Source organism: Patiria miniata, unplaced genomic scaffold (assembly GCF_015706575.1).
Source record: "Patiria miniata isolate m_02_andy unplaced genomic scaffold, ASM1570657v1 HiC_scaffold_8, whole genome shotgun sequence".
NCBI classification, from domain to species: domain Eukaryota; kingdom Metazoa; phylum Echinodermata; class Asteroidea; order Valvatida; family Asterinidae; genus Patiria; species Patiria miniata.
In genome coordinates, this window is record NW_024037075.1 from 10,566,960 (window position 1) to 10,593,530 (window position 26,571).

The following is a 26,571-nucleotide window of genomic DNA, read 5'->3' on the forward strand; positions in this document are numbered from 1 at the left end:
GACTGACGTTGTATAATGGTTGTTTTATGGTCGCAACGTCGGATCAACCATACATAACCGAAAAACAACGTTGTTTTAGTCGACCAAAAGCCGACGTTGTCATTATAACGTCTGCCAGACGTTGCTTTAGTGTCGACAATTTAACGTCAGAATTTAACGTAACAACAACGTCGAAATATAGTTGGAATTTGGTCGGGAATATTACCAAACGTAATTTCAACCATGGTATGACGTTGTTTTGTCAACGTCTATACAACTGACTGAAAAACAACGTTGTATTATTGTTATTTTTGCGTTTCCCTTCGCGACGTCGCAATTATGTCATGTTTTCAACCAAGATATGACGTTTGCTTTCTAACGTCGTTTCAACAACTCAAAAAACGACGTTGAATTATGGTTGGCCGTCGGTTATAATATCCGACGTCGTACTTATGTCATGCTTTTGACTAAAATGCAACGTCCGTTTTTGACGTTTTTTCAACGACTCAAAAAGTGACGTTGAATTATGGTCGGCTGTTGGTTATAATATATGACGTCGTTATTTGGTCATGTTTTTAACCATTATTTTACGTCCGTTTTCTAACGTCGTGTCAACGAATCAAATAATGACGTTGTTTTCCGGTCGTTTGATGGTTATAATATTTAACGTCATTATTAAGTCACGGTTTTACCCAAACTATAACGTCAGTTCTCTGACGTCTTTTCAGCGACTCAAAAATGACGTTGGATTATGGTCAGCCGCTGGTTATAATATTTGACGTCATTTTTAAGTCATGTTTTCAACCATGATGTTACGTTCGTTTTCTAACGTCGTTCCAATGACTCAAAATCGACGTTGTATTGTGGTTGGCTGTTGGTTATAATATCTGACGTCGTATGCTTTCAACCAAAACACAACGTCCATTATCTGACGTCATTTCAACATCTTACAAAGCGACGTTGAATTGTGGTCGGCTGCTGGTTATAATATATGACGTCGTTATTAGGTCATGTTTTCAACCATGATATTACGTCCGTTTTCTAACGTCATTTCAACGAATCAATTAATTACGTTGATTTTTGGTCAGTGGATGGTTACAATATTTAACGTCATTGTTATGTCATGGTTTTACCTAAAATATAACGTCCGTTTTCTGACGTCTTTTCAGCAACTCAACGTTGAATTGTGGTCGGCTGTTGGTTATTTACATTACGTCGACAGTGTCATGGTTTCGACCAAAATATAACGTCTATTTTGCACTTAATTTATTCAGCAAATAAAAAAAAGTCATTAAACCGGAATGCATGTGCAACGTAGTAATTCCCAAACGAAATTATCGGACGCCTTTTTAATTTGAACGACTAAAAAAAAAGACGTTGAATTATGGTCACCTAGCTGATGGTTATAAATTTGATGTCCAATCGTTATCATCATTGTTTTAACCGAAATATATCGTCCATTTTGAAGATTTTTCCACTGAGCCGCAGCACGCGCCTACTATAACTACTTGGCCCAGAGCCAAGTGCCGCGCGCGAAAAAACCATATAGCCAAAACGTATTAGGCCTACACGTAAGCATATGTATGCCCTGTGCGTGACCTTGCATTCCAACGAACTCCACTGCTGTACGAGTCTGGCCAGTTTGAATCATCCGTTAAACCAACAGTCACAACTGAAGCAGCTTTGGGAAGAGACATGTTGGCCCAAAATGAACAAGGTTTTTGGCACCTTTTCTGCACAATATTGTCAAGATTCGGTTCTGCGATGGAGTGCAGTTAACATTGGAGATGTTCCCACCCCTGATCTATAACTCCAAGTCAAGATACGACATCAAGATATAGGACAAGCACAAGTAAAGATTTCGATTGAACCGCAAGCAAGATGATCTGATTTTGCCATGTCTGAAAATGGTAAGTTTCAAACGCGAATGTTTCCGAGTTAGTGATTTGCAATTTCTTTGAAGGTCAAAAGTTTGGAAATTGTATCTTTATTATTATTATGTACCCTACTAGTCATGTCAGTTTTAACTTTAAAATTCCATCAAAATACCTTAACTTCATTGTAGAAAGTTATTAATGTTAGACTAGATGTTGGATGCTATTGTCATTCCTTATCTTAAAAAGAAAGTTACACTAACGATGCCCTTTGTTTAAACATTGAAGATGTAGAAAATCCAAACTAATCAGCAGTCATGCTAGTTCTACCTGCTTTCTATCATCACGTTCAATCTTAATTAGGCCTAGGAAAAATGAGGTCATTCTAAAGCATATCTCATTATGAGACGACTTCCCACACGTACTGTGTTGATTGAAGATTTAGAATATTAAATTTATTGTGAATTTAACCGCCCCGCAACATATTCCGCATCCATCACTAACTCAAACGATCGAAACGTCTCTTTCATTTTGATGCTGATATTTTGAGACAAATACGTTTTCAATCTAGTTTACGGTGTTCAGAGTTTGGGAATCACGTATAACGATACATTATGCCACTTTTCTTTTGTCGTGTACTCTATTTCATGTTTTATTAATACCAGTATTTACTATAAAATTGGTTTGTTGTAGTCTTTGCAAAGCGCTTAGAAACACGGCGTACGAAGCGCTATTAATGTTAATTTTTATCCTTGTAAAGAAAGTTACGGTGCTTGCAATTTTGAATTCTTCATTAATTAATTTCAGTAAAATTCGTTTCTTGGAATCGCATGAAATCGCCCATTAGAATTAAAATAGGCCTATGCTTCGACTTGTCTTCTTCATACATGTAAGAATTATTTTTAATACTTTTTTTTGGATTTCTAAAAGTTAAACTGCTGCTGTAAGTTCAAAGAATCTGTTTTGTTTTAATTATTTACGAGTCACCATTATTTGAAAAATGTGTTGGTATTCAAGAAAATTAACAATGTTGTTCATTTTTCCCCTTTTCCAGCTCTCTGCTTTGGTCAGTTGAGGGAGACGAATACACTACCCAAAGCCCTACTTTACGTGGCCCCATGCACCATCAGGATCAACATCAACCGCCTGATGTCTTCTATACCTGCACAAATATTCACAAAAGAGATTAGAGATCATGTCTGTGTTGGTTGTGATTCCGCGTGGTAATGAAATCTGATGCCAAAATTGATCGGCCTATTAACATTGAACATTTGAAGCGTCTAATTGACATTATTTAAGCCTGTCAGACTGACGCCACTATTTTGAATATTGACTAACTTTAGAAAACTTACTTTTTGCACTGTTATTTCGGTTGTGTACTATAAGAACCTAGCCAACCAGTTTATTAAAAAAAATGAACAAGTTGTGTAATATTATACACAAGTTGTGTAAACAACGGTTTACACAACAGGTTGCTAGCTTCATATATTACACAACCGTTTGATTTTTACACAACCGAAATAACAGTATTCAATGTCTACAAAAATAACATTTGCAACCATGTACTGGCCTAACTTCAATCATGGAATTCAAACATTGAAAGGACGTTATTACGACGGTCAGATAGACGTCAATTTTGACCTCACACAGACGTTATAATTTGGTCATTTTTCGACGTCTAAATAACTTCAACCGCGACGTCCTGTCAACGTCCATTCAACCAGACAAATCATGGTCAGACTGACGTCATAATTTGACTATATATGGACGTTAGATTTCGGTCAGGTTTTCGACGTCTAAATAACCTACTTTTTCAACCATATTCTGACCTAAATTCAACCAACAATCTGACGTCCTGTAGACGTCCATGTAACCAGTTAATCATGGTCAGACTGACGTCATAATTTGACTATAATCGGACGTTAGTTTTCGGTCATGATTAGCAGTTAATCATGGTCAGACCGACGTCACAATTTTGACCACATATCGACGTTAGAATTTGGTCAGGTTTTCAACGTCTAAAAAACTTACACTTACAACCACTACGGCAACCAAAAAACAACGTCGGAGTTGGTCGGAATCTGACGTCAGATAGACGTTAAATCGACCAAAAATGCCTGCTGGGATCGTCAGGCCCATTGCTGGATAAAAGGTAGGCCCCGGAGGGCCAGACACAGTTATCGACTGTCCGGTCCGCCCGCCCAGCCCCAAAGGACCAGGAAAGCACCCTAACCTATATGCACGCCCCCCTAAGTCCATCCCCCATTACGGGTTCATGCGGTCTGATAGGAAGTAGCAGCGTTTGCCGGCTGTGAATACAGGGCCACGCCCCTATAAAGAGGGACGCACTACCTGCTCCCTTATGGCACGGCATCCTAGGGTTCCAGGCCGCTGCGTAGGACCCACGCCCCACGTGGAAGGCGGACCTGCCACGCGGACGCAACTCGCCCCTTGAATCTGTGCTGGATTTCCGCCGCACCTCAATTGGAGCACCCAGTCAGACTCCAATTAGTAATCGAAACCGCCGCACCCACCTAAGCCCTAACGGCATAGGGATATAGGAGATCCCATAGCCTTGAGTTCTCAGAGGGATATAGGAGATCCCCTGAACTAAGAAAAAAAAACCTATTTATTTAGTGAAATTTGTATCATTTCACTAATAGATGATGAACATTTATCAAAAAAGATTGTCCCTGTGGAAGTACGTGTTTATGCCCTAAAGGCGGTGCACAAGATAAATTTATTTAGTGGAGCCTTGCAGCAGGGACGGATCAGGGAGCAAGTTCCTTAACCTTACTTGACAGAATTACTTCACTTGGCCAAGTAATTTTCCAATATTTGGTTTCAAGATCCCAAAACCTAAATGTTTGAAACATGAATACTTTCACAAGAGGTGATAGGTGGTGCAATGATCAGCAACTGACTTGTTTTCTTCAATACATTGGTTTCTATCCTTGCTAACTCTTTTTGCTTCTCTCCATCAAGGAGTAAATGACCCTTAGTAATGTTTCTAGTATGAAAGTTGACATTTTGCTCTCCAAGGAGCTGATTGCCACCCATGATCCGCCCCTGGATGGACGTAGGGATATAGAAGATCCCATAGTCCTGCTGGTCTTGCGTTGTAGGATGAAGGGATAAAGAAGATCCCACATCCCATCTTGATCCTGGAGGACATCGGGATATAGGTGATCCCATAGTCCTGTAGTAAATCTTGCTGTGCTCAATTTGAGCCGATGACATATGCTCAATTTGAGCCGACGACCTGTAGAGAAACCACCACCCCACACAAACACATACCACCACCAAACCCCACAATCACAAACACATACCACCACCAAACCCCACAATCACAAACACTATATCTGACGTTCTGAACCAACTCTGGGAAAATTTCAATTACTTTTGGAGCTTTTCAGAAGAAAATAGTCAGTGGTTTATGAAAATAAAATTAAATATTCTTTTTTTGGCCCCCAAACATTCAAAAATTGAATGTTGGCAAGGAAATTAATTGAGTAAAACTAAAAACCAAAAAAACGTCAAAAAACCACTACCACCACATTTCAAGCTTAAGTTGTTTGAAAATCAAAGTCAGATGTGCAGTAATAAATATTTTGTTCCATTTGTTTCTTGCATCAGGCAAAATGCTTGCATTTTGCAATAAGGCCTAAGTGACTGGCCAAAAATATAACAAAAATCCAAGTACATGTCAAAATTGGAAACTTTTTGGCACATTTTTCCAGAGTGGTTCAAAAGTAAATAACAAAATTCAAGCCATTGGCTATGACTCACTCTGCACAATCCATCGAACGACTCCGCTTGCAAACTGTACTTTGGTCTGGAGTTCTTGAGTTCCAACGATTCTTGCAATCCGGGGGTCTTGAGCATGCCCACAGCTGCAACAAAATGGTTACCTCACCTTAGTGAACATGCAGTCTTGTCCCCCGGCCTCTATACTTCCGCCTTCTGCACTTCTTCTAAGAAAAAGTCGCTCTGTCACATGCCTTTAGCTTGATCAGTTCCTGTTCCAAAGACTGAAATCCGGAGGTCATGCGCATGTCCACAACTGTAAAAAAAAAATTAAAAAAAATGTTACCTAACCTTTAATAGTGAACATGCAGTCTTGTCTAACCGCCCTTGCTTGCGCTGTCTGCACGTCTTCCGAGAAAAAGTCACTCAGCTACACTCCCTTGATCAGTTCCTGTTCCAAAGACTTCTGCAATCCGGGGTCTTGAGCATGTCCACAGCTGTAACAAAATGGTTACCTCACTTTAGTGAGCATGTATAGTCTTGTCCCCCGGCCTCTATACTTGCACCGTCTGCACTTCTTCCAAGAAAAAGTCGCTCAGTCACAGACTTCTGTCCTCTGGGGTTTTTGTGCATGGCCACAGCTGCAACAAAATGGTTACCTCACCTTGTGAACATTAAGTCTTGTTCCCTGGCCTCTATACTCGTGCTGTCTGTCATTAAGCTACAGAAACAAAACAAACAACAACAACAAAACTTGTTTTATAGCTGTAAAAAAACTGGTTACCTCACCTTAGTGAACATGCAGTCTTGTCCCCCGGCCTCTACTTGCATCATCTCAACTTCTTCCAAGAAAGAGTACTTGTTCCAAAGACATCTGTTTCTTGTGTTCTAGTAGAGCACGATCACACTGCTGCAAAAAACATGGTTACCTGACCTTGTGAACATGGTCCCCCGGCTTCTATATTTGTGCTGTGCGGTTGTCCTTAAACTGCAGAAACAAAACAAACGAGCAGAATCCCAAATTTAGAGACTTAATTTACAGGAATAAATGAAAAACAATTTGATTTAATTCAGCTCATATCTCGGTCACATCATTTGGTTATTTTTTTGTTCAACCATAAATAATTGAATTGAATATAATTGAATTATATAACTGCTCATGACATGCATGAATGAGCAACTTTTATTTTTTCCACCCCACAAATTTGCATTTTGTGACCACTACAGCTAGTTAAATGGCAACAAATGCATAAAAAAATCTTCAGGCTTGAACACGAAAGTCTGCTTTTGCTGCAGAGTCGAAGAGTTTACAAAAAAAATAATTCGTGCTCAGTTGGTTCCCTGCAATATTGGTGATCGTGCAGTCGCGGGCCTGGTTCCCCAAAGAGAAACAAAATCCACTTTTAATTTATTCTAGCTCTACTGAGTGGAGCGTTGAATTACGGGTACCCCTCCATACCAACGCTCCACCGATTTGCCATACTTTGGTGACACCGTCACAGTAGCATAGTCACAAACCCACGCGAGGACAAAAAGACCCCCCAAAAACGGTAAAGAGATTACAAATGAGAGAGACAGTTATCCTGGATTGATCTATACATTCTTGACATTCCATGAGACCCCTTATATCGTTCCCAAACAGCGAAAGATTTGAAAAAAAAAACAGCAAAATAGTCTGAAAACTTACAGCTCAATGTGTTTGCAGGGAGGCTCAGTTCTTGAATCGACTTGTCGAATGAGGGCGTCTGACGTGACGTCACCGTCGTTGCTCGATTGAAGAAAAACAAGTCGCGCTTTATCCACGACTGTTTTGTGTAATGATACGTGCTCCTTGGGCGTGTTCAAAGCCCATACCGTCGTACGGCGCGGCGCGGATCGGAGCACGTATTATTACACGAAAAAGCGCGACTTGTTTTTCTTCGCGATCGAGCAACGACGGTGACATCACGTCAGACGCCCTCATTCGACAAGTCGATTCAAGAACTGAGCCTCCCTGCAAACACATTGAGCTGTAAGTTTTCAGACTATTTTGCTGGTTTTTTTTCAAATTTTTCGCTGTTTGGGAACAATATAAGGGGTCTCATGGAATGTCAAGAATGTATAGATCAATCCAGGATAACTGTCTCTCTCATTTGTATTCTCTTTACCGTTTTTTGGGGGTCTTTTTGTCCTCGCGTGGGTTTGTGACTATGCTACTGTGACGGTGTCACCAAAGTATGGCAAATCGGTGGAGCGTTGGTACGAAAATAAAGATGGCGATCACCGCGGTGTACCGTGAAGGTGCAAGGCGCACTGACTCGCGCGCAGCCGGCACCACCCGTAAACCGCGCCCTAATTTCTACCCCAAGAAACTTTTCACAATTACAAAAAAGTGTGTCATTAGAGTTGAGAGAAGTCTGCGTTGGGTTCGAAAGTAATTTTGGAGTGATAAAAGACACCCTTGACTCAAATTTGGTCAAACCTAAATAAGGGTCCGAAACTGCAGCATCGCCGCATTGGCGGCGGCATAGGCCTATTTTTTTGGAGTATATTGGAACGTCATTTTTTTGTGGTTTTCATTGAATTTTTTTAAACAATTAATCAAAATAAATGCTGCACGATAAATGGACCTCCATTACGTCTTTGGATGCCTAAAAACAACCCTTAGAAAAAGAAGATTAAAACTCACTTCTTCTTTCGCAAGTTGTTAGCTGTTCCTCCGCCCGCCCGCGAATACATGAATGACGCTACAGACCACGTGTCGAGTCACGTCGAGGCAAATATAACTGGTTCCCGGCGCCCCATTATCATCGTGGCAAAATTACATCTTGTAACGGGATGGAACCAGTTCGTAGTTAATATTTTTTGGCTGGTAAATCCATGGGGCTCCAACCTTTTTATTACAAAAAAGAAGACCCACGCCCCCCCCAACCCCCCCCCCTACCGCAGGCCCAAGCCTATTATCATTTTTAAATTGGGCAAATTTAAGTAAATACTTAGTAGATTAAATATGCAAGAATTACAGCTGAGGCCTCGTTTTCTTTTGGCAATTACGAAAGCCCTTTTTACGTTTAAATGCTAAGCTGGGACAAAACAACATATGGGGACAATCTTTAAAATGACAACTTTTTAAAATGACAACTTTTTTCCCTAGAATAAAACACGTTACATAATTCGTGGTTGCCGGCAATGCCACCCGGAAGATATATATGTGAACATTGTTTTAAAGACTGGCCTAAATGGGTGAACTTTCACTAACAAACACATTATAACCACTCAAGAAATAAACGACTCAAAAACGGATTAAACTGATTGCATTTAACCATGCACATTTATTAACATTTGGTAAAAATCTAACATTTCCTAAATTCCTTTTATAGGAATTTCTTAAATTCCTATAAAAATACATTTTTAGCAGAAATGTTGACATCTATTAGTGCTTCCATTTTATGTTAGATATTTTTTTCAGCCAAAATTAATTCGGAAACAAATGGTAGGAAGTTAAAGCCTTAATTTTGATCAAAATTTTGTATTGAAAAGGATTGCATGATCAGAAACATTTTGTCGGTGAAATGAAACAATTTTCAAAAATGATTTACAATCATTATAATAATACATACAACTCAGTTGATTTGTTACATTGATTGAACATGTACCATGGTGAACAGTGGTTTTAATGTGTTAAGCCTATCAATTGAACTAAGACCTAAACTGTTACATAAAACTCGACGAACTATGGCAAGACAATCAACCATCAGAGTTATTCACAACAACGTTTACAGATCAGACATGAAACAGTCACATACAATTATAACACATAGTGCATGAAACAGTAACCTACAATTATTACGTATTTTAAAGAAATATCACCTATTAATAGAATTTCGACATGAAACAGCCACATGCAATTACGTGCATAAAGTTAAAGACATGAAACAGTTACTGATATTAAAGGGAAAATACAACATTTGCAAACATCGAAGAATAAAACTACCAAGTTTTTACGAAATACCTTACTAGGATGTTGGTAAATGACAGTCTAAAGCATCCTGTAAAATTATGGCACCTGGTGTCAAGTCATTTTCAAGAAAATGGTATTTTTGTATACATTTCCAACGGTGGTCAGCCGACCACCGTTGGAAAAACCTAACTATTTTTCAACTACTGCTCCTAATTTAAAAAATGCTTCAGTCCAAATGTTGTTTGCTATTGGTTACATGTTTATGAACGGGTGCAGGCCAGCTAGACTGGTTCCCTTACCTTACAATTTTCCGACATCTATAAATTGATCCATTTTATCTTTAGTGGAGTCAGGAAACCAGACTACTAAAACATTGTTGTTTTTCTTGATTTTTCCAGCATTTTCGAACACAAAACTTCAAACATGTCAGTTAAACAATATTTGATATATTATACTAACCCCTTAAATAGTTCATTTCTGAAAATTACAGCAAAAGCCAATGAAGTACATTCCCTTTAAAGGAGCTTTACAAACAAAAATTACACGAAACAGACATTCTTCAGTTAATTATTCGACATCAGTACAATATATTTGTTAACACTGATGGTAAGCAAATCTATATTTTGGAAAGAAAAAAAAACTTTGAAAATTGTGAGGTAAATTTTCTCAAACATCTGCATGCAAAATAAACACAGTTGTTCACTATGTTGTGTGACTGGATACATTTACAATTGTGTAGTTTGAGGCAGTGACATTTTTAAAGATACATTAAAAATGTTGCTGCCTCAAACCACACAATTCTAAATTGTCTTCACAGTCAAGATTTAGCCTTGATTCATGATCAATACATGTACATAATACATTAAACCACCCTGTAAGAAATGTTAAATGTTAACATTATTTCTATGTTCACAAATGTTAAGTAATATATACACATCTTGTCGACATTAGGTACTGATATTTTAACATGATAAATTTAAGAGTTAATTTCACATTCCTCCACTCTACTCCCCCTCCCCCCCCCCCAAAAAGCTTGAAGTTGAGTTAAGTTCACAAATATAAACACATATTACAGATGTTTGTCCAAATGTGTTTGTTTTTATAGTTTGCATTGCACACTTGGGCAAACACAAAAATTATCATCATAAATGTGTTTATATTTAACAGACTGATGTCATTGAGTTTATAAAGCAGCAATATGTAACAGCTGGAACGCATCTTCACAAAAAAACACCCCCCCCCCCCAATAAAAATCCATAAATGAGCCTTGACTTAAAGGGAATATACAACATTTGCTTTTGCTGCAATTTTCAGCAATAAATGGATTGGAGGATTAGAGTGCTTTAAGTAGCTTGTTTCACGTTTTGGGTTCGGAGATGCTGGAAAATCTAAGAAAACAACCATGTTCTTGAAGTCTGGTTCCCTGACCCCACTTAAGATAAGATTGAGACGTTGCAATTTATAGACTTTGGGGATTGTAAGGTAAGAGACATCAGTCTAGCAGGCTTGTACCCCTTCACAGATGTGTAATCAATTGCAAAGAAAATGCGGAATGACTAAATATGAACAGTTTTAAAAAAAAAGCCAGTTTTCTCCAATGATGGTTGGCTGACCAACGTTGGAAAAATACAAGTTTTCTTGAAAGTGTTAGCACACGAGGAGCCAAGGTTTTACAGGATGCTTTAGATTGTCATCCCCTAACAATCCAGTAAGATATTTTGTTATAATTTCATCGTTTCGTTTTTTGATGTTTGCAAATGTTGTATCTTCCCTTTAAGTAAAATCTAGGCTTGTGCAGTGGAGAGTGTGGTGTTCTGTGAGCAAATATGCACTGTACACTCAGACATTAAATTAGTAATCAATTAAAATATACAATACACCAACTCAACAAAAACAGAATACGAAATCCAAAGAAAGGGATGAGCGTAAAATCTCTTTACAGTTGAAAGTCCAAATGCGAACCATATGTTACAAATAACCAAATAAATATTAGATTCAATAACGCTATAGTTTGTGCAATGCAATCAAACGGACCAACATATGTTTTAGTCGACAAAACAAAGAGGAAATACTATGAAATGTAGGATTCAGAAATGGAACTTTTTGAACAAATATACTTATTGTATCTGATAAAAAAACAGCTAACACACCCCCCACAAAAATTCCCTACACCGATGTATACATACGTGTGTCAGTATATGGGCAATTCTGAGGTTACTCATGTTACATTTGATGTACTTTTGAGTTTCCTTGGGCTGTAATTACCTTACTGAAAAGGTTTAATAACTGTTATCCCCATGGTAGTCATCAAGACGTCATCAAAAATGCGTTTTTTTAAACACATATAAGGGAAAGTCCGATCGTCATGAAACTTGGTGGATAGCTAGATAATGTAATTGGTATGCAAAATCCGAAATGACGTCACCATGATGTCATCGCATGATTTTTTTATGTTTTTTTTTTTAATATTTACAATTTCATTCCGCTTCCAAAAATGTAACACTTCCTTTCATTGGATTGACTTCAAGCTTGGTACAAACCAAGACCACAATGCAAAAATGTGCATTGATAAGAGTTATCAAGATGACGTCATCGTAGGGCATGTGACGTCATCATAAAGGTGCATTTTTCAGAGTCTCATATAGACCGCTTGCAGACGCGATCGATAATTGACGCGCGAGGGTGCACGACGCCATGTTATGGGACAAAATGTGCATGGATAGATATACGCCTGTCCCACAACATGGCGTCGCGCGCCTTCGCGTGTCGATTATCGAACGCATCTGCAAGCGTTCTATTGAGAAAACTATCAGTCAGAATGGGTCAAAATTGCGTATGAACTTAGTCCGATACGTATGTGGCATACAGGTACAATGTAATTTTACCCGAAGTCATGATAAAACATCATCATGTAATTTTATATCATGAAAAAAGTAAAACTGCTGCAAACTGCTTACTGACTGGATGGACCTGAAATATATAAATCTTAAAATTAATGTGGCCTGACGTTGCGAACCTAGCAAGTTCTTCTTCAAAGGCTAAAACAGAAATGACAGAGGTACATACATGAACAAGGGGGTGCACACAAACATGCAGGGCTGAAAGAAGAAACACAAAAGGAGGATTAGGTGGGAAAGATGCAGGGGAGGGTGGATGAGAGAACAAAACAAAGGAAGATGGCAAACCACAAGGGGTCTGGTGTAAACAGGGGAGGGACCAGAAAGGGGAAGGATCAAAGGTCACAGGGAGTGGGAACGGACAAAAGAGTGTGAGAGTGAAGGGATGATGGGGGGGGGGGGGGGGACAGTATTGAGGTGGAAAGGGATGAAAGATGGGGAAGATGTGTAAACACAAACAAGGAAGACCAGATGGATTATCTGTAACAGAGGACAATGGAGGAAGAAAAGGATTAATCATTTCCAAGTTGGATGTTGAGACCATGTGGTTGAATAGTTCGAAGACGATTCATCCACACCTTCTCTCTGCTGAGGCGAACTGACTCTTTGCGATGGCCAAGAGATTCAATGCCCTGCAAAATCATATCAGAAATGGAGTGGTTAGGCAGGTTGAAGTGATGACCAACAGGGGTGTCTAGTTTCTTGGTGTTGACCGTTGACCGATGGGCATAGAAACGCTTCTTGAGCGTATTCTTAGTCTCACCTACATACTGCACTCCACAGACCCTGCAAGAAATGAGATATATGACATTAGAGGTGTTGCAAGTGATGTTACCAATGGTTCTGTGGGTAGTGACAGAAGAGTGGCCAGAAAAGGAGTCAGACTCCTGGATATGAATCTGGCAGACAACACATCTGGAACTGCACTTGAAAGTACCATGCTGGGTGGGAGGGGATGCATCTAAGGATGGGACTTCAGCTCGAACAATCAAGTCCCGTAGATTTCGAGGACGCCTGTAAGCCAATGTGGGGCCGTTGGGGATGGCGCGGGCAAGGCGATCTGAAGTATGGAGGATATGATGATTGTCATTAGTGATTTTGCGGAGGGGAGGGAGATTGGGGTGAAACGTGGTAACCAAGGGAATCATGGGTTTGGCCATGGCATCAGGGGCATATCCCGTGAGAGCTAGATTTCTGGGGATAGATTTAGCTCTGGCAATGGCACGATGAACTTGGCGAGAGCTGTGACCCCTGGCCACCAAGTTGTTCCTCAGTATCTGTGTATGGCGGGAGAAATCGGAATCATTAGAACAAATTCTTCTGAGTCTAAGTGCCTGGCTAAACGCTATGCCCGTTTTGCAGTGCCTGGGGTGACAGCTGGAGGAGTGGAGGTACTGGTGGGTGTCTGTGGGTTTGGAATACAGGTCAGTGGTTAGTGAGTTGCCTTGCTTGCGGACGGTGACATCCAGAAAGTGGGTTTGGTGAGCTGAGAACTCCGATGTAAATTTGATGGTTCTGTGGAAGGAATTGATGTGGTTAGTGAAGGTCAAGAGACTGTCCTCATCACTGGTCCAGATGAAGAAAACATCATCAATATATCTCCACCAGATCCAAGGGCGACATGGGGCTGAGGCAAGAATGCGTTCTTCGAGATCACCCATGAAGAGGCAAGCCATCGACGGGGCCATGCGAGTGCCCATTGCAGTGCCGTGTACCTGTAGCAAGTGTTCACCAAGGAAGGAAAAATTGTTCTTCGTTAGTATAAGTCTCATGAGGGTGCCAACATCACTGATGGGAGGAGTCGTGTGTCCTGCCTTGGCCAGAGCCAAGGAGCAAGCACGAACACCCTCCTCATGTGGGATGTTGGTGTACAGAGATGAGACGTCGAAAGTCCCAATGATGGCTGTGCTGGGAATCTGGTCCTTGATTCCTTCAAGCTTGCGTAGGAAGTCTGGGGTGTCGTGAATGTATGACGAAATCTGTGGGACAAGGGGTTTGAGAAAACTGTCAATGAACAGGGAGATGCGTTCCGTGGGTGAGCCATTACCGGAGATGATGGGTCTACCGGGGTTGCCAGCCTTGTGAATCTTGGGTAGAAGGTAAAATCTGGCAATCCTACAATCACAGGGAGAAAGAAATTTGTGAGCTTTCTTCGACAACTGGTCACGTGATCGCATATCGTCAAGTACCTGTTGTATATCTCGACAGAAAGTGCCTGTGGGGTCAGAGTCAAGGCGGGTATAGTTAGTGCGATTATCCAACTGGCGGTGGGCCTCATCAATGTACTTCTGACGATCCATGATGACCACAGCTGAACCTTTATCTGCTGGCTTGATGATGATGTCAGTGCGAGAGCGCAAGGAGTTGAGAGCCAGGCGCTCCTCTCTGGGGAGATTATCATGAGTCTTGTGGGAGAAGTTGTCCGGGTTAGTGACTTGGGAATTGATACCTTGAACGTATGTCTCTATGGCTGGCACACGATTCTTGGGGGGTACCCATGAACTCTTGACTCGAAAAGGCTCTGGCTCACACGGTTCACTGTCCAGGAAAAACTCACGCAGACGGATTCTACGGTAGTATTCCGTGAGATCTTGGCTGAGCTGAACCTGGTTCACAGAACGGGGAGCAGGACAAAAATTGAGACCCTTGGAGAGAAGTTTGTGCTCTGCGTCAGATATTGATGATGAAGAAAGATTAACTACAATGTTGACAGGGGGTTCTGGCGGTGGCGTGGTAGATGGGGACCTAGGACGTCTGAAACGTCTGTGTCTGCGTTGCTGTTGCTTGGCAAGCAAGCCACCAATCTTCTTGTTTCTCCTGTTGAGTAGGACAGAGTCAAGGTTAGACAAACCCCTTTCAATCTCATCATGGAAATTCCTGTACGTGGAGTCAGAACAACTGGATTTGAGTTGGGAGTCAAGGTGGGAAATATTCTGATGGAGGTCCTCACGTGTAAATTGACACTGCTGAGAGAGAATATTGATGAGTTTAATAGAGGCACCACGTATAACTTGATTCCATCTCCTTTGAAGGTGTGGTGGGAGGTTTCCTAAGCAGGGAGTGTGAGACAGTTGCAAACCTTTGGGGATAAATCGAGAGAGGGAGTAAAAACTGTAGTTATCCTGATGGTAGGAAAAGCGTAAGGCCTTTTCCTTTGCCTTTCTGAGCTGTTGGAAAGTGCAAATGGTGTCACTCATATCAAAGTGCAAATGGTGTCGCTCATATCTGTAGAAAGGGAGATATCATAAATTTGAACACAAAGTTCATTTTTAAACGATTTTTAAGGCATGAAAATCTTTTGCGGATTCGAAAATTTTGACAATTTGGAAGAGTTCCAAACTTTTGTAAAACTGGTGTACAATTTATTAAAGGAAAACTTGTTTTTGATTCTCACCTGACTCTTTTTAATTATTGTCTGCAAAATAACTACATGCGCTGTTTTTCAACATTAACGGTACCGAGCAGTGTAAGCGCAGTCGCTTGCTCATACAAACACGTGAGCTTCCACATTTTGAATTCAGTCACATTATATATTCAGCATGTAAGCCTCTGTTAAAGGCTGAAAGGAATATTACAACTTTAAGTGCAAGTACGTATGTACATAGCTTACGTATAACTGCAGAAACTGTCGTCTTGAAAAAAGGACTATGCACATGCATAGTGAGTGTTCATATCGGCACTTTATCTAGCACACTGCAGCCGTTGTAATTGTATTGAGCAACTTTTTTACTGCCAGGCCAAGTGCATATTTCATGAGTTGTGACTGGTGAACATTGTAAACGGTGTATGGTATAAATATTCACATGATTGGGGGGCGATTCGCTTTACAGAATTTCATTCATTGATTGACGATGTAATAAAACCCCCAAACAGGCATGACAAGCCCGAACTTTAAACACAAAGAAAATTAAATACCGTTTCTTTGATTCATTGTCAAAGAGACGACTTTTCGAATGCAGAGAGTACCGGTAAGTTTCTTAACACGTGAAATTTCTATCTGTATACAAATAACGGGTAGAGATTTCATTTATTTAATTTATGTGTTTTAGGACTACATGTACATGTACGAGGAACATCACAGGTGTTGATTAAAAAGGTTTAAATTAAATGTTCTCTTTTTGGAATACATAACTGTCTACATGGGGAAAAGTTCAAAGTCATTGCTGACTCAAGTCAGATTTACTTAGTAAGTCGATATGAAATCCTAAAAAAACAACACTTATTTTACATCCTTCAAGAAGCACGACAAATTACACTAATTAAAAGACGCGTTTCACAGTGACGCATAAAAATGCACGCACACTGTGAATATCACATGTATGTAGCACACGTATGGGTGTACAACTGTACATGTGTAGGACATGTGAAGTGCATACCAGTCCATGCATTTTCGAACAGTTAGAAAATCTGAAATCACATGAAAATAATATGTACATGTTCACTTACATTAAATTTGACATGTTGGTCTCAATTTGACGCATGAGGGGGTTCGTTATAGGTTGCATAGCTCATATCTTGACCGCACAGTTGTAGCGTGTGCAGTTCGCAGTACTCTACGGACAAGCTGGCCATAAACCTTTCTTGCAACTATGACTTTTTTAAAAACCAGTCGTGAATTTTGTCGCGTGTAACTATATAGTCTGATTTACTTTAAGTCTGTATACATTAAAAAAAATTCCTAAAAAACACCCATTTATTTTACATGTTTCAAGAAACGCGACAAATTACACTTATTAAAAGACGCATTTCACAGTGACGCATACATGTTGCACGTGTATGTGTGTACAAGTGTACATGTACATGTGTAGAACAAGTGGATACATGCAATTTCCATTATCAACAATACTTCACTGGGGGGTGGGGGCTATTCCATTATCAATAATGGGTAAATAAACAATATCACACTTTTCTTTCACATTACTATTATTGTCTGTCCACATGTAAAAAGAAATGTGCATTCAACCTGTGAGTGAAGCCATTGAATCGTGTGCGTTGTTTGCATGAGCAGTTCTCAAAAACGCTGCAAGCAACCAATAGCAGTGGTCAAGCAATTTGCCCCTCCCGAACAGGCACATTTTCAACTGGCCCTGCACTAGTCATTCAAAGTAAGCATAGTCATAGTCCTTATAGCAAAGTTGTGTCCCGAAGAGTGACGTCATGATTACGTCATCACGGGTCATGTGACGTCATCACAAACGTGCATATTTTGAAGTCCTACCGTATATCTACAGAACTGTCAGTCCGATTGGGTTGAAACTTGGTACGTGGGTAGACCGGGATGTGTTATAGATAAAAAAAAATTTTTTTTTTTTTTAATTTTGCATGTTGCGTTCGTGAGATATGGCTTAAAGGTCCAAAAATTTAAAAAAAATCATATAAAATCGTACAATGACATCATCATGACGTCACCTCAATTTTTACCTATAACACATCCCTGTCTATCTACGTACCGCGTTTCAACCCAATCGGACTTACAGTTCTGTAGATATAGGACTTCAAAATATGCACGTTTGTGATGACGTCACTTGACCCATGATAACATAATCATGACGTCACTCTTTGGGACACAACTTTAAAGTATGCACGTTTACAATGACGTCACATGTGTCATGATGATGCCATTGTAACAATTTGGTAGTGCTCATTATTTAATTGTGTTTTTAGTCTGTACCAAATTTGAAGCCAATCAGATTAATAAAAGTCTTACATTTTGTAAGCAGAATAAACTTGTAAATATTAAAAAAATCATAACAAATAAATCGATGAAGTCATGGTGACGTCAATTCGGATTCTGCATACTAGTATCATTATCTAGCTCTCCACCAAGTTTCAAGACAATCAGACTTTTCCTTGCATGTGTTTTTAAAAATCGCATTTTTGATGATGTCATGATGACGTCACACATTTTCCACAATTTTGTGCGTATACCTGTTACCTAACAAACCAAATACAAACAGAATTTTGAATTTTGCTTGCTGCGTTCGTGAGATATGGCTTAAAGGTACAGTTTTGCTTTATAGAATAAAAATTATGTATTTGCACCATACTGTGAAGAGGCATTAGCATAGTGTGCCCAGTTAACAACTTTTTTATTTTGCAAAGCAATTTGTTTTCACAAAAAAGTCCCATTTTGCAGTTCCAGAAACTTGGTCCCAAATTAATCTTCACACTTCTGGGTTAGCCCTTGTCAAACAAGCGATGAGACTAACCAACAAGCCAACCAACCTGCTTCATCCATGAGTGAGCTGGGCATGCGCTCCAGGCCTTGCCTGATCTCCCGCTCATAAACTCGCAACGCCTCGTTGGATCCGTAGCCCCGATCGCGTGTGTCCTCCTCCGCGGATGAGGTGCTACATGTCGCGGTTGGCCGGGGCTGACGTGGTGGGGTGCATGCCGCAGTCAGGTAGTCAGCATGGCCTGTGCTCTCCAGAGTTCATGTTGCCATGCAAAAAGGCCGGTGGGTGTATTGAAGGCAAGATAAAGGCGGGATCTGCTGGTGCTCAATAATTTGGAGTTACTCTGTGGCAGGAAAGATAAAAATTACACAACACATTTTAGGTTGCTTTCTGATCAGTACAGACAAAATTACAGATGTCTGTGTATATAAATCGCTGATTACCAAAACTACAAGTTTAAAGTGCCAGGTAATGTGAGTTTATCTAGGTCTCCTATAATGCATGCTAAGTAACTGGCAACATATACATGTAGCAACCCCTTATACTTTTGCAATGTGTCTTACTGACAAAAGTTTAGACATCGACACTAAGCATGCTAATTACCCCCCCCCCCCCCCAAAAAAAAAAACACCACGAGAAATTATTATAATTGGCCCATTTGTTTGATGCACATGTATTGTAGCCTTAACTAAAACTGTTTCTGTTTTAGCAGGGCGTGTGGGGTATGACAAGTAAATAGCTATGTACGATTTTGCCCAATTTTTGCAAGCTCGATTAATCATAATGCAGGGTTTGCCAATAAATCTGTTGTCAGCCTTTCTTTTTGTTCGACACAGTGGGGTGAAAAAAATGAAAAAATTCTTTTAAAATGAAAAGAAAAGTTGATTATTTCATACAGGGTTGACCAACCACACAGAGCAATTGAGCAATGTGGATTTTGGAGGACAGAGTCCCATATATAGGAAGTTCATCTCAAAACGCTGTGTATGGAACCTATGAGACTGGTCTTACCAATTCCAAGTGTTTTCTAAGAAAATGTTTGTAAAAAATGTCTCACAGCTCAAATTGACTTTGATGACATGTAATTGCTATCTGGGGGCTTGTTAGTCACTACACAGGAAAATTAATCGAACTTCTTACATGGAACTCTTTCTGATTTTTGAAACCCTGTTTTTCCTACCTCCACAACTGTAGTGAACACAAATTTAAATACGACTGTCATTTAATCAACACCAAGTTGGGAGGGTGTACGTGTATGTCAATTCCTGTCCATTTCAACACAGTCACAGTAAACTTTCAAAGCTTAGGCGACTATATAAAAGTATGGCCTAGTTTACAAAAGTAACATTGCACTCCTTCCTCCATGCATTTTACGCATTATTAATTAACCTACATTTGGGATCACATCCATCATTAGTGCACTAGATTGTTCATACAATGCATGTGTATGGACCGATTGTCAGACATGTCGAATGATTTCACTTCACAGGCCTATCTCAGACTGCAGTGCTATTACTTACCCCGTTTTCCTTAATGTCTGTATTACAGGCTCCAAATCAAGCTGACTGTCACGATGTGAATTAAATTAAGGAAATTACTCTTCTAAAGTTGTACATATTAGTTAAACCAGAACCTGAATATCGAGTAACACAATTTTGTACATGGCCATAGTGACGGCTAACCCCGAAGTACTATTATTATGTTAATTAATTAGTTTCACGATGCATAGAGTCTGTTCCTCATTGGTTGAACATGTTCCAGTTGAGGAATGTCTTTTCTTTTTGTTTACTTGGGTATGGGAAACAATAGGGCCACAAATCACGGAATATTTTTGCTTTTTTTTCAGAAGGGTTCTCGGGTAGTGAGATACGACATTCGAAATCAGAAATACACGAGGAGAGGGGCAGAGGGCAACGTTTGCCAGCCGCAATCTATGGGAGTTTTGCCAGCTAATTAGAGCTGAAGACACTGTTGTGTGAGGCTTTAGATAGCACTTCATTCTAAGAGAAGTCCGAGCTATTGAGAGTTTCGGCTCATGAACCAGGATCGCCACAGACCTGTAAGTTTTATAAATGTAAAATTTTGATATAGTTTAAGATTTTGGTATATCGTTCAAGAAATAGATTTATTTGCTTAAGACCCTTAAAACCTGTGCATTAATGTGAATCATTCATTAATTTTGACACCGGTTATTTGCCTAAAGTTGAATAATGTACTTTCATCTAAGTCATGAAACAGCTGTTGACTAGTTTCTTGCACTATGCTCTGTATACCTGTTTTATTGGCTGTGGTCAATTTCATTGCTAGAAAGTAAGTCAGGAATGTTTAATTGTGTTCAATAATAGGGTTCCTCCGTGAGAGACGGAAAGCAAAGGGCTGCTGGACGGGTGAGGCTTGACGGTCAAGGTGCTACCACATTACCCTCTTCTGACCACGGAGCACGCACTCAGTGACGCCACAATCACACGAGGGAGGCCGCACTGCCACAAGTGCCGACGGGTCGACCGTGTAGAAACAGTCGCCACAGCCCCAACGGTGTAAATAACGAAAATTGGAAAATTTGTATATACATACTGTAAATTTTAATTAATAATATATTACCTCTGTTTAACAGTTATTAGTGTGTGTTGATATCATGGGGTCCGCTCATAAGTCCGACGCCTCATAGGTCCAACGCCTCATAAGTCCGACAAAATCGCATCCCCTAACCAAATAAAGGCCCATTAGTCCGACGCCTCAAAGGTCCGACGCCTCATAAGTCCGACGCCTCATAGGTCCGACGCCTCATAAGTCCGACGCCTCATTAGTCCGACAACGTAAAAACGAGGCGTTTAATTTGTCAGACTTATGAGGCGTCAGACTTATGAGGCGTCGGATCTATGAAGCGGAATTAATAAATTGTATGCCTCATAAGTCCGACGCCTCATAAGTCCGAAATTTCGGACTTATGAGGCGTCGGACCTATGAGGCGTCGGACTTATGATACGGCCCCGATATCATGATCAGAACTTAAACTTCCAACTATAGTAACGGTTGAACCAAACCCCGGGTGAACGAATATCTAAAAGCAATTTTGCTCTTTTGTAAATAAGGACTAGTGTGTAAATAAAAGTGTAAATATCTGTAAATACTCTAAGAATTCGAGTGAATTGATATTTTATTTTGTGGGACGGTGCATTAGACTACCGCGAGGGTCATATTTCTTGGGGAGGGCAAACTGGGGAATGTGACACTGACACAATCCTCCATATTAAAGCTAGAGTCCATCATTTGCAGCTAACCGAAAAGGTAACTGGCGTCATTATTGTAGAAAAACATTCTTGGTTGAAAGATAGTATGGGGACAAAACTCCCTGTGAAATTATTCTTTCTGGCAAGCTGTCATTTTGAAGAAATCAACAAAAGAAGGCCTTTCCATCGGTGCTTCTGAAGATGCACCGTAGGAAAATTCAAATTAGTAGTTCGTTTTGTTATTCGGCGAAGTGCGCGCCAGCATTTGCACGACGCACACGCGCGCGCGGTTGCTATAATTCGTCGGATGCAGTGCGCGACATCGCGTAGCTGCCATCGGCTCAGTGAGAACGTGTATCGGACGCTGAATTCAGGCCCAATTCAAAACATGATTCAGCAACTTTCGATTTGAAATCGAGATCCTAGAATGCAGTTTTTCTCGGAATATACAGCTGAAGCTGAGCTGAAACTTCGTCAGGTTAGTTGTTCAGTACCCTTCTTTAGAATCTGAGCACTTTTGTTACTTCAAATGAACAAAATGCACAAATTACAAATGATGGACTATACCTTTAAATGCCAGTGCAAAGGGGTGCATACCTGCAAATAAACTCCCATAGACACTAGTGCTAAATGCCCATACTTCAAAATTCTTTTAAAAATACTCAAAACTCAAGCTGCACAGAAAAATGATAATCAACATGTCATCTTTCGTTTTCTTTTCAATTTTTGGTGGGTTGACCATTGACTTTTCGAGATATTTTCACCCAAAGAAGACGACCCCTATTTTCCCATAAGCGGAAAAGAAGCCATCTTGAAAAACGATCCCTCCACAACATGGCAAAATAGCGCCACTTTCGAGCCCAATAGCATCCAAAATGCTCAGAATTGGAAGCCCCAAGTCCGGGCCAGAGGTTCATTACCATATCTCTTCAATTCCCCAATTTTACGGCGCTCAGAACTCTCTAATATAGAATATTTTGAGGGTATAACTTTTATTCATGAGCTTGGCGGATCGATTTACCGGTGTGCACCCATAGCCGCGCGGAAGGGAATAGACTTGGCTCAAGTCAAGGGCGGATCCAGAACACAATTTTCGGGGGGGCCAAAAAAAAATTTGGACTCCAAAAAGTGGGTCAAAAAAAATTACGGCGTGGGGTTCGGGGCCCGCTTAAGGGCCCCGAAAAAATTTTGGATTCTAGATGCTCTGTGGTGCGATCTGAGGCAACTTCTGACCACTTTAACCAATGTTTTTTTGAGGAAAAGATGGTGGTGTACTCATTGCCTGCCTTTATTGCGATGTCACATAAAAAAAAAAAAAATTGGTTTCGTTTTTTTTTGGGGGGGGGGGCCATGGCCCCCTTTGGCCCCCCCCTGGATCCGCCCTTGGCTCAAGTCGGTATTGCTTTAAGTCGGTATCTTAAAAAAAAGTAGCAAACATCACTTTTACGTCTTTCCAGATGCCCGACAAGGTACACTTCAGCGCGCGTTCCACTTCAGTGCCGTATAACAATGCGCACACAGTATGTACATTGTACAGCACGCGTATTACACGTACATGTGTGTGCATGCAACCTCGTGCCCCGTGGGTACGATCTTGCAGCGCCATGTTGTTTCCCATCATGCCTTGCGCGATCGTAACCCCTGGAATTGTGTAATTTAAATGTGCCAAAATACGGTACATTATAATAAGGGCTGCAGTTTATCCGTTTTACGTGCCGACGCCATCTTTAAAATGTTAAAAGTTGTGATTTTGAAGAATCAATCCTTTCAAACACAACGTTTGGACGTTGTGTTAATTAGCAAAGATTTGTATTAAAGGGAAAATACAACATTTGCAAACATCAAAAAATAAAACTACCAAATCATTTTGAAATACCTTGCTGGACTGTCAGTGAATGACAGTGTAAAGCATCCTGTAAAATCATGGCACCTGGTATACTGTCATTTTCAAGAAAAGTGGTATTTTTGTATCAATTTCCAACGCTGATCGGCCGATCAGCGTTGGAAAAAAAACTGGCTTTTTTTCAAATACTGGCCCAAATTGACCATCGCACTTGTTTGTAATCGATTACAAACCTATGAACGGGTACGAGCCAGCTAGACTGGTTCCCTGACCTTACAATTCCCCAATGTATGTAAACTGCTCTGTTTCTTCTTATATGGAGTCAGGGAACCAGACTACAGGAAAATGATTGTTTTTCTTGGTTTCTATAGCATTTTCGAACCCAAAACCTCAAAAAAAGTCAGTGTAACTATATTTGCTATATATTTCCAACCCCCCAATTCCATCCATTTTTGAAAATTACAGCAAAAGCAAATGATGTATATTCCCTTCAGCCGTTTGTGTGCCCAAAGTTTATAAACAAATAAGTTTGGCAACACTACATGAGGAAAGTCAAGGTAAACTTCGAAGTGTGCCAAGTTAGGAAACACCACTATGTAATATATTAAGGAATTGATAGGATACTGGTTTTGAGAAATATATTAATAGACTTTAAAAAAATGTTTTTTGTTTACCCTAAAAGAGCCGGGGCGGAATTCGCCACCCCCTCGACTTTTTCCGCGATAGCCTTTAAACAATTTTTTTTCACAACCCGAGCTGTTATGACTTTTAGCCTCGAGCCTTGCGCATCTTTGGACACCAAAAATATAAAAATCGGACCAGGGGTTGTTGCTCAGCGAAAATTTGCCGGCGCTACGCGCCGTGAAAACTGAATTTTCCAATATACGTAGCGTACACAGAGCAGAATAACCATTTGTACATATGAATAATTAATTAGCTATAATTCCAGAACCCTTTGCCCTATAATGAAATTTCTAGAGTATGCTTATGAAGAGTTGCTCTATGCATTTTCTTCGTCACTCGGGGGGGGGGGGGCGGAATCCGCCCCCCTCCCAGCTGTGAGATGATCAAAATAACCAAAATTCGCAGCATGTTAGTGCCAAAAGAAAAAAAAGTGCGAGAAGGCAAAAGAGGGGTGCGGGCGTGAATTTGCAGCATGTTAGTGCCAAGAGAAGAAAGGGGTGCGAGAAGGCAAAGAGGGCCGCGGGCCTGAATTTGCAGCATGTTAGTGCCAAGAGAACAAAGGGAAGGGGAAATAGGGGTGCGGGCGTGAATTTGTAGCATGTTAGTGCCAAGAGAAGAAAGGGGTGCGAGAAGGCAAAGAGGGCCGCGAGCGTGAATTTGCAGCATGTTAGTGCCAAGAGAACAAAGGGAAGGGGAAATAGGGGTGCGGGCGTGAATTTGCAGCATGTTAGTGCCAAGAGAAGAAAGGGGTGCGAGAAGGCAAAGAGGGCCGCGGGCCTGAATTTGCAGCATGTTAGTGCCAAGAGAACAAAGGGAAGGGGAAATAGGGGTGCGGGCGTGAATTTGCAGCATGTTAGTGCCAAGAGAAGAAAGGGGTGCGAGAAGGCAAAGAGGGCCGCGGGCCTGAATTTGCAGCATGTTAGTGCCAAGAGAACAAAGGGAAGGGGAAATAGGGGTGCGGGCGTGAATTTGCAGCATGTTAGTGCCAAGAGAAGAAAGGGGTGCGAGAAGGCAAAGAGGGCCGCGAGCGTGAATTTGCAGCATGTTAGTGCCAAGAGAAGAAAGGGGTGCGAGAAGGCCTCCCACTTTCTTTTTTGCAAAAAGGCAGGACGCTCAACACGTTGGTTTTTTCCCCGCAGTACTGGATTATACTATGCCGCACTATTTGTTATCAAGAATATTGTTGGTTTCAAATGTTTAACTAATCCAATTATTTTGTAAGTTACAGCACTTTGAAGTTGACGCTCTGTTTATGCCTAAAATCCTGGGTAAGAACACAAAAGTTAATTCTTTTGGTATTTTTATGAATCTAATAATCTTCAAATTATTTTTGTGTGAAAATAACAAATCTCAGAGTCTATTTTTTTGTAATTTTCTTTAATGTACATGAAATTAATGTTAGATACCCAAGGATGTGCCGTTACAATAACCCTTAGCGTAAGTGTAATGTTAGTCACGAAAAATGATGATTTTTTTCCATAACTGAAGCATATAGGATAGCAAGTAGAATCTACCCTTCATTGGTTTCTTAGTATAGGGTTTGGGTAGTGCAACAATGTTATCAAGTGGGCCAATAATTGTTATTTAAAGATTTGGCCAATTCAACAAAAGTGTAGTGTCAGTCACGCGTAATGCGCGTGTATGCATTTAGTGTATTTTGTACACTCCATGTTCCAACCTTTAATCATCTTAAAGGTACAATTATTCCTTAAAATATAGCATAAATAGTTAGTTGACTTAGTTGATAGTAGAGTGGAATTTATTAGTTTTAAAATGGGGCACTCTCCTTATGTCCGAGTGGTTCCACTAAAAAAATGATTTGGGTGGAGCGAAGTTTTTGTTTGTCTCAATAATATGAAATGTTTTATTTATAGTACAAATTTGAGACAATTTATATACAAATGATCAGGTACAGTATTTACAAAAAGAATTATATTAGGAACTTTGGTGAGTATATAAAAACAGCACTTTGTTGGGTATATAAAAACGAAACTTTGTTGGGTGTATAAAAACAGAACTTTGTTGGGTATATAAAAACGACAGTCAAATAGGGAAATGGGCTAATGAAGTCGCTCCAAGGATATTATCTGAAATGCATAAAAACAATTAATGACTAATGAATTATGGGAATTACTGTGGCATAAAATGATTGTTGCCCAAACAGAAGAATTATTTAAATGGCAATTATGCAAGAATATGAA

General features: G+C 40.2%; 2 long non-coding RNA genes across 2 annotated transcripts; one reads left to right on the forward strand and one right to left on the reverse strand.

Annotated features, from left to right (window-relative positions):
- Positions 1-4,382: 4,382 nt before the first annotated feature.
- LOC119719442 lies at positions 4,383-8,311 on the reverse strand. Its single transcript, XR_005269936.1, has 3 exons — positions 8,269-8,311; positions 6,390-6,588; positions 4,383-5,916 (listed from the first exon to the last, which is right to left on the reverse strand). It is a non-coding gene; the product is annotated as an uncharacterized LOC119719442 (long non-coding RNA).
- Positions 7,590-21,312, forward strand: LOC119719443. Its single transcript, XR_005269937.1, has 3 exons — positions 7,590-7,611; positions 20,460-20,672; positions 20,959-21,312. It is a non-coding gene; the product is annotated as an uncharacterized LOC119719443 (long non-coding RNA).
- Positions 21,313-26,571: the final 5,259 nt, after the last annotated feature.